The sequence below is a fragment of the Meriones unguiculatus genome, chromosome X (assembly GCF_030254825.1).
Source record: "Meriones unguiculatus strain TT.TT164.6M chromosome X, Bangor_MerUng_6.1, whole genome shotgun sequence".
Classification (NCBI taxonomy): Eukaryota; Metazoa; Chordata; class Mammalia; order Rodentia; family Muridae; genus Meriones; species Meriones unguiculatus.
Window position 1 is genome coordinate 74,924,703 of NC_083369.1, and position 11,214 is coordinate 74,935,916.

The following is an 11,214-nucleotide window of genomic DNA, read 5'->3' on the forward strand; positions in this document are numbered from 1 at the left end:
GTGGACACCTTTCTTCTCCCAGTGGCTAGTGGTACTCACTCTCACTGCTCAGTGGAGGGAATACATTCTGTTACTATAGGGGAGGCATGGCTCCATTCTGCCTACTACCCTCATGCCTGGTTTACCCCAGTCAGAGTTAGCCAGCACAAAACAGACAGTGAACAAAGTAGAACTGAGCTAGGCACGGGACCCAGGTTCCATTCCCTACCATCTAAGGGAAGCCTGTGGGACACTGGAGCATCACTAAGCAAAGAAATCGGGACACAGCTGTGATACAGAGTTAATAAAATGTAACTGATAAGAAAAAAATAAAATTTAAAAAAAAAAGAAAGTGATGCCTTTAAACATACAAGAGGCCTTCAGAACACCAAATATTGTAGACCAGAAAAGAAACTCCTCCGGCCACATAATAATCAAAACACTGAATCTACAGAACAAGGAAAATTGTAAAGCAACAAATGAAAATGTCAAGTAACAAAAAGGCAGACCTATCAGAATCACATGGGGCCTGGACTGATATCATGCATACACATAGAGATCACAGATTACAGTATGCAGCAAAACTTTCAATCAACATACATGGAGAAAACAATTTTTCCATGACGTAACCAAATTTAAACAATATGTATGCAACAAACCAGCAATACAGAAGATACTAGAAGGAAAATTCCAAAGCAATGAGATGAACTACACCCAAGAAATCACAGGATAAAGACAATGTCACAATAAAAGCAAAATAAAACAAGTACAAAAATACATAATCACCAAAAACCACACAATAAATGGAACTAATAATCATTGGTCACTATTATCTATCAACATCAGTGGTCACAACTCTCCAATAAAAAGACAAAGACTGACAGAATGGTTGCAGAAACAGGATCCAACATTCCACTGCATTCAAGAAACACACCTCTTCAACAAAGATAGACACTACCTCAGAGTAAAGGGCTAGAAAAGGGTTTTCCAAGCAACCCGACCCAAGAAGCAAGCTGGAGTAGCCATCCTAATAACTGATAAAATGTACTTTCAACCAAAATTAATCAAAAAAGATTTAGAGGGACATTTCATTATCATCAAAGGAAAAATCCTCCAGGAGGACGTCACACTACTGAACGTTCATGCACCAAACAAAAGAACTGCTGCATTTGTCAGAAAAACATTACTAAATCTTAAATCATACATGGATCCCAACACTTTAATAGTGGGAGATTCCAACACCCCACTCTCACCAAGGGACATATCATTGAGACAGATGCTAAACAGAGAAATAATGAAACTTACAGAGGTCTTAAATCAAATGGACCTAATAGATATCTACAGAACCTTTCACCCACACACAAAAGAGTATAACTTCTTTTAGTGCCTCATGGAACCTTTTCCAACACTGACCATATAGTCTGGCACAAGGCAACCCTCAACAGATACAAGAAAATTGAAATAATTGAAATAATCCCTTGTATCATATCAGAGCACTATGCTCTAAAACTAGACTTCAGCAATAACAGAAATAACAAAAAGCATACACACTCATGGAAACTGAACAACTCTCTACTCAATGACAACTGGGTCAGGGTAGAAATAAAGAAAGAAATTAAAGACTTCCTATAACTTAATGAAAATAAAGGTACAACCTACCCTAATTTATGGAACAAAATAAAAGCAGTGCTAAGAAGAAAGTTCATAGTACTAACTGCCTTCAAAAAGAAATTCAAGGCATCTTATATAAGCAACTTAATGGCACACCTGAAAGCACTAGAAAAAAAAAGAAGCAGACACAACAAGAGGAGTAGACAGATGGAAATAATTAAACTCGGGGCTAAATTCAATACATTAGAAATGAGAACAATTCAAAGAATCAACAAAACCAAGAGCTGGTTCTTTGAGAAAATCAACAAGATAGACAAGACCTTAGCCAAACAAACTAAAACGTAGAGGGAAACTGTCCAAATCAACAAAATCAGAAATGAACATAACAACAGACATAACAAGAGACACTGAGGAAATCCAAGGAATCATTGGGTCTTACTTCAAAAGGCTATATGCAACAAAATTTGAAAATCTAAATGAAATGGACAATTATCTTTACACATTCCATTTAACAAAGATGAATGAAGATCAAGTAATTAAATGAAATAGTCCTATATCCCCCAAGGAAATAGAAGCTATCATCCAAATTCTCCAATCCAAACAAAGGCCAGGGGCAGATGGTTTCAGCACAGAATTCTACCAGACCTTCAAAGAAGAGCTAACATCAATACTCTTCAAACTATTCCACAAAATAGAAACAGAAAGGACATGAAACAACCACATTCTATAAGGCCACAATCACATTGATGCCAAAACCACACAAAGACCCAACAATAAAATATAAATTCAGACCAGTCTTGCTTATGAACATTGACACAAAAATACTCAATAAAATACTCACAAACCAAATTCAGGATATCATCCCCCACAACCATGTAGGCTTCATCCCAAGCATGCAGGGGTGCTTCAACATACAAAAATCCATCAATGTAATCCACCATGTAAACAAACTGACAGGGAAAAAAAAAAGCTATCTTATCATCTCTTTAGTTGCAGAAAAGCATTTGACAAATTTCAACATTATGTCATGTTTGAAGTTTTAAAGAGATGAGGGATACAAAGAACCTACCTAAACATACCAAAAGCAATATACAGCAAGACAATAGTCAATATCAAACTAAACAAGACAAAATTAAATCAATCCCACTGATATCAGGGACAAGGCAATGCTGCCCACTCTCTCCCTATCTCTTCAACATAATTCTTGAAATCCTAGCTAGACAACTAAAGGAGATCAAGGGGATACAAATCAGAAAGAAAGAAGTCAAAGTAGCTCTATAACCAAATGATATTATTCTATACATGAGTGACCCAAAATTTCTACCAGAGAACTTCTTCAGTGATAAACACCTTCAGCACATGGCTGGATATAAAATTAACTCTAAAAAACAAACAAACAAACAAAAACTTAATTCTTCTTGTATGGACTAAGAAAAAAATTAGGGAAACAACACCCTTCATATAAGCCACAAATAACATAAAGTACCTGGGGTGTGACTCAAAACAAGCAAGTGAAAGACCTGTTTGAAAAAAAAACTTCAAGTCTCTGAAGAAAGAAATTGAAGAAGATATCAGAACATGGAAAGATTACCCATGCTCATGGATGGGTAGGATTAACATAGTGAAAAAGGCTATCCTACCCAAAGAAATCTACAGATTCAATGTAATTCCCATCAAAATACCACCACAATTCTTTTACAGACATTGAAAGAAATATTCTCAATTTTATATGGAAGACAAACAAACAAATAAAAACAGAATAGCTAAAACAATCCTGTACAATAAAAGAGCTTCTTGGGGTATCTCCATCCCTGATCTCAAGCTGTACTATAGAGCAACAGTAATAAAAACTGCATGGTACTGACATAGAAACAGAATGGAATCAATTTGAAGACCAAGAACTAAACCCACACACCTATGAAAACCTATTTTTGACAAAGAGGCCAAGACCATACAATGAAAAGACAGCATCTTCAACAATTGGTGCTGGTCTAACTGGTTATCTACATAGAGAAAAATGCAAATAGATCCATATTTATCACCCTGCAAAAAGTTGAAGTTCAAGTGGATCAAAGATCTCAACATAAATCCAGACACACTAAATCTGTTAGAGGAAATAGTGGGGAAGAGCCTTGACCTCATTGGCACAGGAGACAACTTCCTGAACAGAACACCAACAGCACAGGCTCTAAGATCAACAATGAACATCATGAAACTGAAAAGATTCTGTAAAGCAACAGACACTGTCATCAAAACAAAATAATAACCTACAGACTGGGAAAGAATCTTCACCAATCCTATATCTGACAGAGGACTAATATCCAGAAAATACAAACAACTCAAGAAGTTAAACACCAACAAACCAAGTAATCAAATTAAAAAATGGGCTACAGAGCTAAACAGAGAATTCTCCACAAAGAATATAGAATGGCAGAGAGATAAAGGAATGTTAAATGTCCTTAGTCATCAGAGAAATGCAAATCAAAACAACAGGAGATTTCATCTTACACCCATCAGAATAGCTAAGATCAAAAACTTAAAGGATGATGCATGCCAGAGAGTTTGTGGGAGAAAGGGGAACCCTCCTCCATTGCTGGTGAGTTTGTAACCTTGTACAAACACTTTGGAAATCATTTTGGTGCTTTCTCAGAAAATTAGGAATAGTGCTACCACAAGATCCAGCTATAGCACTCCTAGGCATAGAGCCAAAAGTCGTCCCACTATTAAATAAGGACATATGCTCAACTATGTTCACATCAGCGTCATTTGTAATAGCCAGAACCTGGAAACAACCTAGATGTCCTTCAACGGAGGAATGGATACAGAAACTGTGATACATTTACACAACGGAATATTACTCAGCAATTAAAAACAGAGAAATCATGAAATACGCAGGCAAATGGTGGGAGCTAGAAAAGAGCATCCTGAGTGAGGTAACCTAGAAACAAAGACACATAGTGTATATATTCATTTATAAGCGGATATTCGCCTCATACTTTAGGATAAACATACTAAAATCTATAGCCCTGAAGACATTAAACAACAAAGAGGACCCTAGGGAAGAGGCTTAATCCTCATTCAGAAGGGCAAACAGGATAGACATAAGAAGTAGGAGAAGACAAGGAATAGGACTGAGGCCTTCCACAGAGGACCTCTGAAAGACTATATCCACCAGGGTATCAACAAAAATACTGAGACTCATTGCCAAACTTTGGGCAGAGTGCTGGAATCCTTATGGAAGAAGAGGAAGATAGAAAGACCTAGAGGAGACTGGAACTCCACAAAGAGAATAACTGAACCAAAATACCCAGGCCCAGAGGGCCCTGCAGAGACCAGTACTCCAACCAAGGTCCTTCGCGGAAAGAACCTAGACCTCCTGTTCAAAGGAATCCCTTAGGCTGATCAGTTTCCAAGTGGGACCCTAGTAAGAAGTTACAGGGGCTGTCTCTGACATGAACTCAGTGCTTGGCTCTTTAATCACTTCCCCCTGGGGGGATGAAGCCTTGCCAGGCCACAGAGGAAGATTATACTGCCATCCTTGATATCTGTTAAGCTAGAGTCAGATAGAAGGGGAGTAAGTCCTCCCTTATCAGGGGACTAAGCAAAGTGCACAGGGGGAGAAGAGGGAGGGTGGATGGGATGGGGAGGAGACAAGTGAGTGGGCTGAAGTGGATCTACAAATTGAATAAATTGTAATAAATAAAATAATAAATTAATAAATAAATAAAATTAATTTTTAAAAAGAAGCCTACATTTATATCAAATTGATGGCAAATTCACATATAAAAAAACACGTTATCTTTTTCCCTTTTTTTATTAATTACACTTTATTCACTTTGTATCCTCCCATAAACCCCTCCCTTCTCCCCTCCCAGTCCCACCCTCCCTCCCCCTTCTTCACGCATGCCCCTCCCCAAGTCCACTGATAAGGGAGGTCCTCCTCTCCTTCCTTCTGAACTTTGTCTATCAGATCACATCAGGAGTGGCTGCATTGTCATCTTCTGTGGCCTGGTAAGGCTGCTCCCCCTCAGGGGGAGGTGATCAAAGAGCAGGCCAATCAGATTATGTCAGAGGCAGTCCCTCTTCCCATTACTATGGAACCCACTTGGACACTAAACTGCCATGGACTACATCTGTGCAGGGGTTCTAGGTCATCTCCATGCCTGGTACTTGGTTGGAGTATGAGTCTCTGGGAAGACCCCTGTGTTCAAATTTTCTGGTTCTGTTGCTCTCCTTGTGGGGTTCCTGTCCTCTCCAGATCTTACTATTTCCCACTTCTTACATAACATTCCATGCACTCTGCCCAACAGTTGGCCATAAGTCTCAGCATCTGCTTTGATAGTCTGCAGGGCAGAGCCTTTCAGAGGCCCTCTGTGGTAGGTTCCTAGGTTGTTTCCTGTTTTCTTCTTCTTCTGATGTCCATCCTCTTTGCCTTTCCGGATGGGGATTGAGCGTTTTAGTCAGGGTCCTCTCTCTTGATTAGTTTCTTTAGATGTACAGATTTTAGTAGGTTTATCCTATGTTATATGTCTATATGAGTGAGTATATACAGTGTGTCCTTCTGCTTCTGGAACAGCTCACTCAGGATGATCCTTTCCAGGTCCCACCATTTACCTGCAAATTTCATGATTTCCTTATTTTTCACTGCAGAGTAATACTCCATTGTGTAGATATACAATTTCTGCATCCATTCTTCAGTTGAGGGGCATCTGGGCTGTTTCCAGCTTCTGGCTATTACAAATAAAGCTGCTACAAACATGGTTGAGCAAATGTCCTTATTGTGTACTTGAGCCTCTTTTGGATATATGCCTAGGAGTGGCATGGCTGGATCTTGAGAAAGTGCTATTCCTAGTTGTCTGAGAAAGTGCCAAATTGATTTCCAGAGTGGTTGTAGAAGTTTACATTCCCACCAGCAGTGAAGGAGGGTTCTCCTTGCTCCACAACCTCTCCAACATGTGTTGTCACTTGAGTTTTGATTTTAGCCATTCTGATCGGTGTAAGGTGAAATCTTAGGGTCGTTTTGATTTGCATTTCCCTAATGGCTAATGACGTTGAGCATTTCTTTAAGTGTTTCTCTGCCATTCAATATTGTCCTACAGATAATTCTCTATTTAGCTCTGTTCCCCATTTTTTAATTGGATTACTTGGTTTGCTGCTTTTCAGCTTCTTTAGTTCTTTGTATATACTGAATATTAGCCCTCTGTCAGATAAAGGATTGGTGAAAATTCTTTCCCAATCTGTAAGCTGTCGTTTTGTTTTGATGATGGTGTTCTTTGCTTTACAGACACTTTTCAGTTTCATGAGTTCCCATTTATTGATTGTTGCTCTTAGAGCCTGTCCTGTTGGTGTTCTGTTCAGGAAGTTGTCTCCTGTGCCAATGAGTTCAAGGGTCTTCCCCACTTTTTCTTCTAAGCGGTTTAGTGTGTCTGGCTTTATGTTGAGGTCTTTGATCCACTTGGACTTCAGTTTTGTGAAGGGTGATAAGTATGGATCTATTTTCATTTTTCTACATGTAGACATACAGTTAGACCAGCACCATTTGTTGAAGATGCTGTCTTTTTTCCATTGTATGGTTTTGGCATCTTTGTCAAAGATCAGGTGTCCATAAGTTTGTGGGTTTATTTCTGGGTTTTCTGTTTGGTTCCATTGATCCACCATTCTGTTTCTATGCCAGTACCATGCGGAAAACATTTTACCTTAACTTAGCTTTATAATGCAGAAGTTTGACTTTCTGTCTTTTGCTGAATGGACAAGAAGAATATACCCTATCATAAAAATCTGAGCTGTATTCAGTGATTTTATTAATGGTCTTATAGTTGTATTTAATTTGGGGTCTACTGTATGTTAATGTTCTTAGAGCCAAGATTGTCAAAATAAGAAGCATGAGTTACAAACTCAATAAAATAAAAAGCTGTGTAGAGACATGGTTAAGAGTGTGTGTACTACTCTTACAGATGATCTGAGTTTGTCCTGAGTTGAAATATCACTACAAACTCTCCCTAAGAAAAAAATAACTCAGCAATTACTAACTCAGATCTTTGACAATAGTAAGTGAATATGTACTTATTTAGTAGTAAGTACATCTTGTACACAGAATTGTAATCTTTAAATAAAACCAGAGTTCCTAGGACAACTGGTTGGCTCCATTCTACTGTGAGACTATATTAAATGAGCATTAATGGCCTTCTTTTCTAGAAAGCAAAGAAACTACCAGTAGGTACCATTTGAAAATATTTGGGAGCCAGTTTGAAAAAAGTTTCCCTTGGCCTAACATGGGACGATTTTAATATCAAAATGAAAAGTCACTGTGATGCACTGACACATTAAAAACATAAAAATCCATTCATTTATGAGTTGATACAAACAAATGAGTCATGTTAGGAATCTCTAGTCATCCTGAAAATTTTTATGTGAAAGGTAACAACCAAGCATTTTATTCTGCCTTTCCCGTAAAGAATAGCATTTCACAGAGTTAATTTACAGACTTTCTTCTTTCCAAAAAAAAAAAAAAAAAAATCCAGATAATAAATGCAGAAGAAATGAGAGCACTGCAAAAGCACTCACCTTCAAGCTTAATGAAATAATGAGACTAGGTAATGATCATCAGTAGATACTAAAATACTTAGGTTAAAAATTGAAGAAATACTTTTTTTCTTTTTGTTGAAAAAAATATATTTTTCACTCACAATATATCCTAATTATGGATTTTTCAATATCTACTCCTCATAGTTCTTTCCTACCTCCTCTTCTATGTACATCCATTCTCTTTTTTATTTCTCATTAGAAAACAAACAGGCTTCATGAGGTCCCATTTATTGATAGTTGATCTTAGAGCCTGTGTTGTTGGTATTCTGTTCAGGAAGTTGTCTCCTGTACCAATGAGTTCAAGGCTCTTCCCCACTTTTTCTTCTAACCAGTTTAGTGTGTCTGGATTTATATTGATGTCTTTGATCCACTTGGACTTTAGTTTTGTGCAGGGTGTTAAATATGGATCTATTTGCATTTTTCTGCATGTAAACATCCAGGTGGACCAGCACCATTTGTTGAAAATGCTGTCTTTTTTCCATTGAATGGTTTTGGCTTCTTTGTCAAAAATCGAGTATTCATAGGTGTGTGGGTTTATTTCTGTGTCTTCTATTCGGTTCCATTGATCCACCATTCTGCTTCTATGCTAATACCAGTCCTGATGAGACCTGATAAACTAGGGTCAGATGGAAGGGAGGAGGACCACCCCTATCAGTGGACAAGAGAGGAGCAGGGAGGGAAGGAGGGTGGGATTGGGAGGGAATAAGGGAGGGGGCTATGGCTGGCATACAAAGTAAATAATCTGTGATTAATATAAAAAATAAAAATTATGAAAAAGCAAACAGGCTTCTAGGGATAACAATAAAATAGAATATAAGATGAAATGAAAAATAATTCATTGGATTCAGACAAAACAAACAAACAGAAGGAAAAGAGTCAATGATAAGACACAAGAAACACAGACTTGCTCATTCACACACTCAGGAATCCCATAAAAACACTATGTTGGGAGCAATCATATATATTCAGGAGACCTACAGACCCTTGCAGGCCTTGCGCATGCTGCTTCAGTCTCTGTGAGTTCATATTAGTTTTGCTTATGTTTATTTAGAGGGCCTTCTTCTCTTAGTGTCGTCCATTCCCTTTGGCTCTTAGACTCTTTCTGTCTCCTCTTGCAGAGGATTCCCTGGGATCTGAGGGGAGGGATTTAATGAAAACATCCCAATCACAGCAGTGTGTTCCACAGTCTCTCATTTTCTACATGATGTCTGGTTTTGAGTATGTATTTGTTCTTATTTGCTGCAAAAAGTAACTTATCTGACAATAGCTGAGCCAGGCACTGATCTATGACTTTTTTTTTGGGGGGGGGAGACTGTGTTCCAACAATTTATTTTTTGTAGATCCTTTCATCCTCATGCGTCTCTCTCTTTTTTTTAATTCTTTTTTTTATTCTTTATTAATTACACTTTATTCACTTCGTATCCCCCCTGTGGTTCCCTCCCTCTTCCTGTACCAATTCCTCCCTTCCTCCACTCTCTGCATGCATGCCCCTCCCCAAGTCCACTGATAGGGGAGGTCTTCTTTTCCTTCCTTCTGATCCTAGTGAATTAGACTTCTAATCTATGTAATTAGGAGTCATTTTATTGCTACAACATTTTTTAGAACAGTAGTATTTGGTTTTACCCTAGGTCCCGGGACTATCTACTCTCAGATTCTTAGTCACCCAAGCTGCATCTGTTATGGTTCCCATGTCCTAGAGTAGGCCTTAAAGTCAAATCAGATATTGGTTGGTTACTCCCACTAGCTTTGTGTCCCCATTGCACTAGCATATTTTGCAGGCAGGACAGCACTGAAGAGCAAAGGGTTTGTGGCTGGTTTGGTGTTTACATTGCTTTTATTGATAGCATGCAAAGTACCTTCCTATACCAAAGATCTTAGAACAAAGGAGAAACAGTTTTAAGTAGACACTAGCTTGAATTCTCTATGCTCAATGAGTTATGGGGATGTTGTCTTCAGCAATGGGGCATAGCCATCAGTTTGTGGAGAACAGCTTGTATTTTGGGCAGCAGCCTAGATTTTGGGATGATTCCCAAGGAAGCCATTTGGCCAACAACTCAATTAGATATATCCCAATCGTAGGGCTGTAAACTTCATTTGGTGACAAGAGATGGCCAGTTGGGGCTCTTCTCTATTATTTGGCAATTTCAGTTTAGTTTGCCTTTATATATGTATATATTTTAGAAAGCTTCTACTATATTGGGTTTCTATACTACCACTCAAAAGGACATTAATTTTAGTTGTTTTTCTCTGTATTCCCTTTTTTTGCCCCTTCCCGTTTGATCCTCAGGCTCCATACCCCTACCATTCATCTATAACTATCTGTACTATTTTCCTTTACTACCTAGTTCTATCTGTGTCCTCCTGGCCATGAAAGGACACATTTAAAATCAAGTATTAGGTTGATACCACCTGGAAACTACTTAATATTCAAAGACTGGGACACTTAGATTTCCAGGGCTCCTGCTGACAATCAAGAAAAACAATGCCATCCATGAGAGGTTTCTGACTTTAAAAAGTGAGCTTGAATGTAAAGTCTAGAAGAAACAGTCATAACAGTATTATTTGTATTTCATTAGAGAATACAAGAAAAGTAATTCCTAAATGGTGAGAACTAGAAAAGATCATCCTGAGTGAGGTATTGCAGAAGCAGAAAAACACACATGGTATGTACTCACTTATAAGTGGATATTACACATATAATATGGGATAAACATACTAAAATCTGTACACCTAAAGAAGCTAAGCAAGAAGGAGGACTCTAGGCAAGATGCTCAATCCTCATTCAGAAAGGCAGAGGATGGACATCAGAAGAGGGAGAAAACAGGGAACAGGACAGGATCTTACCACAGAGGGCCTCCAAAAGACTCTACCCAGCAGGGTATTGAAGCAGATGGTGAGACTCATAGCCAAACTATGGGCAGAGTGCAAATCTTATGTAAGAAGGGAGAGATAGAATGACCTGGAGGGGACAGGAGCTCCACAAATAGAGCAACAGAACCAAAAAATATTGGCACAGGGATCATTTCTGAGACTGATACT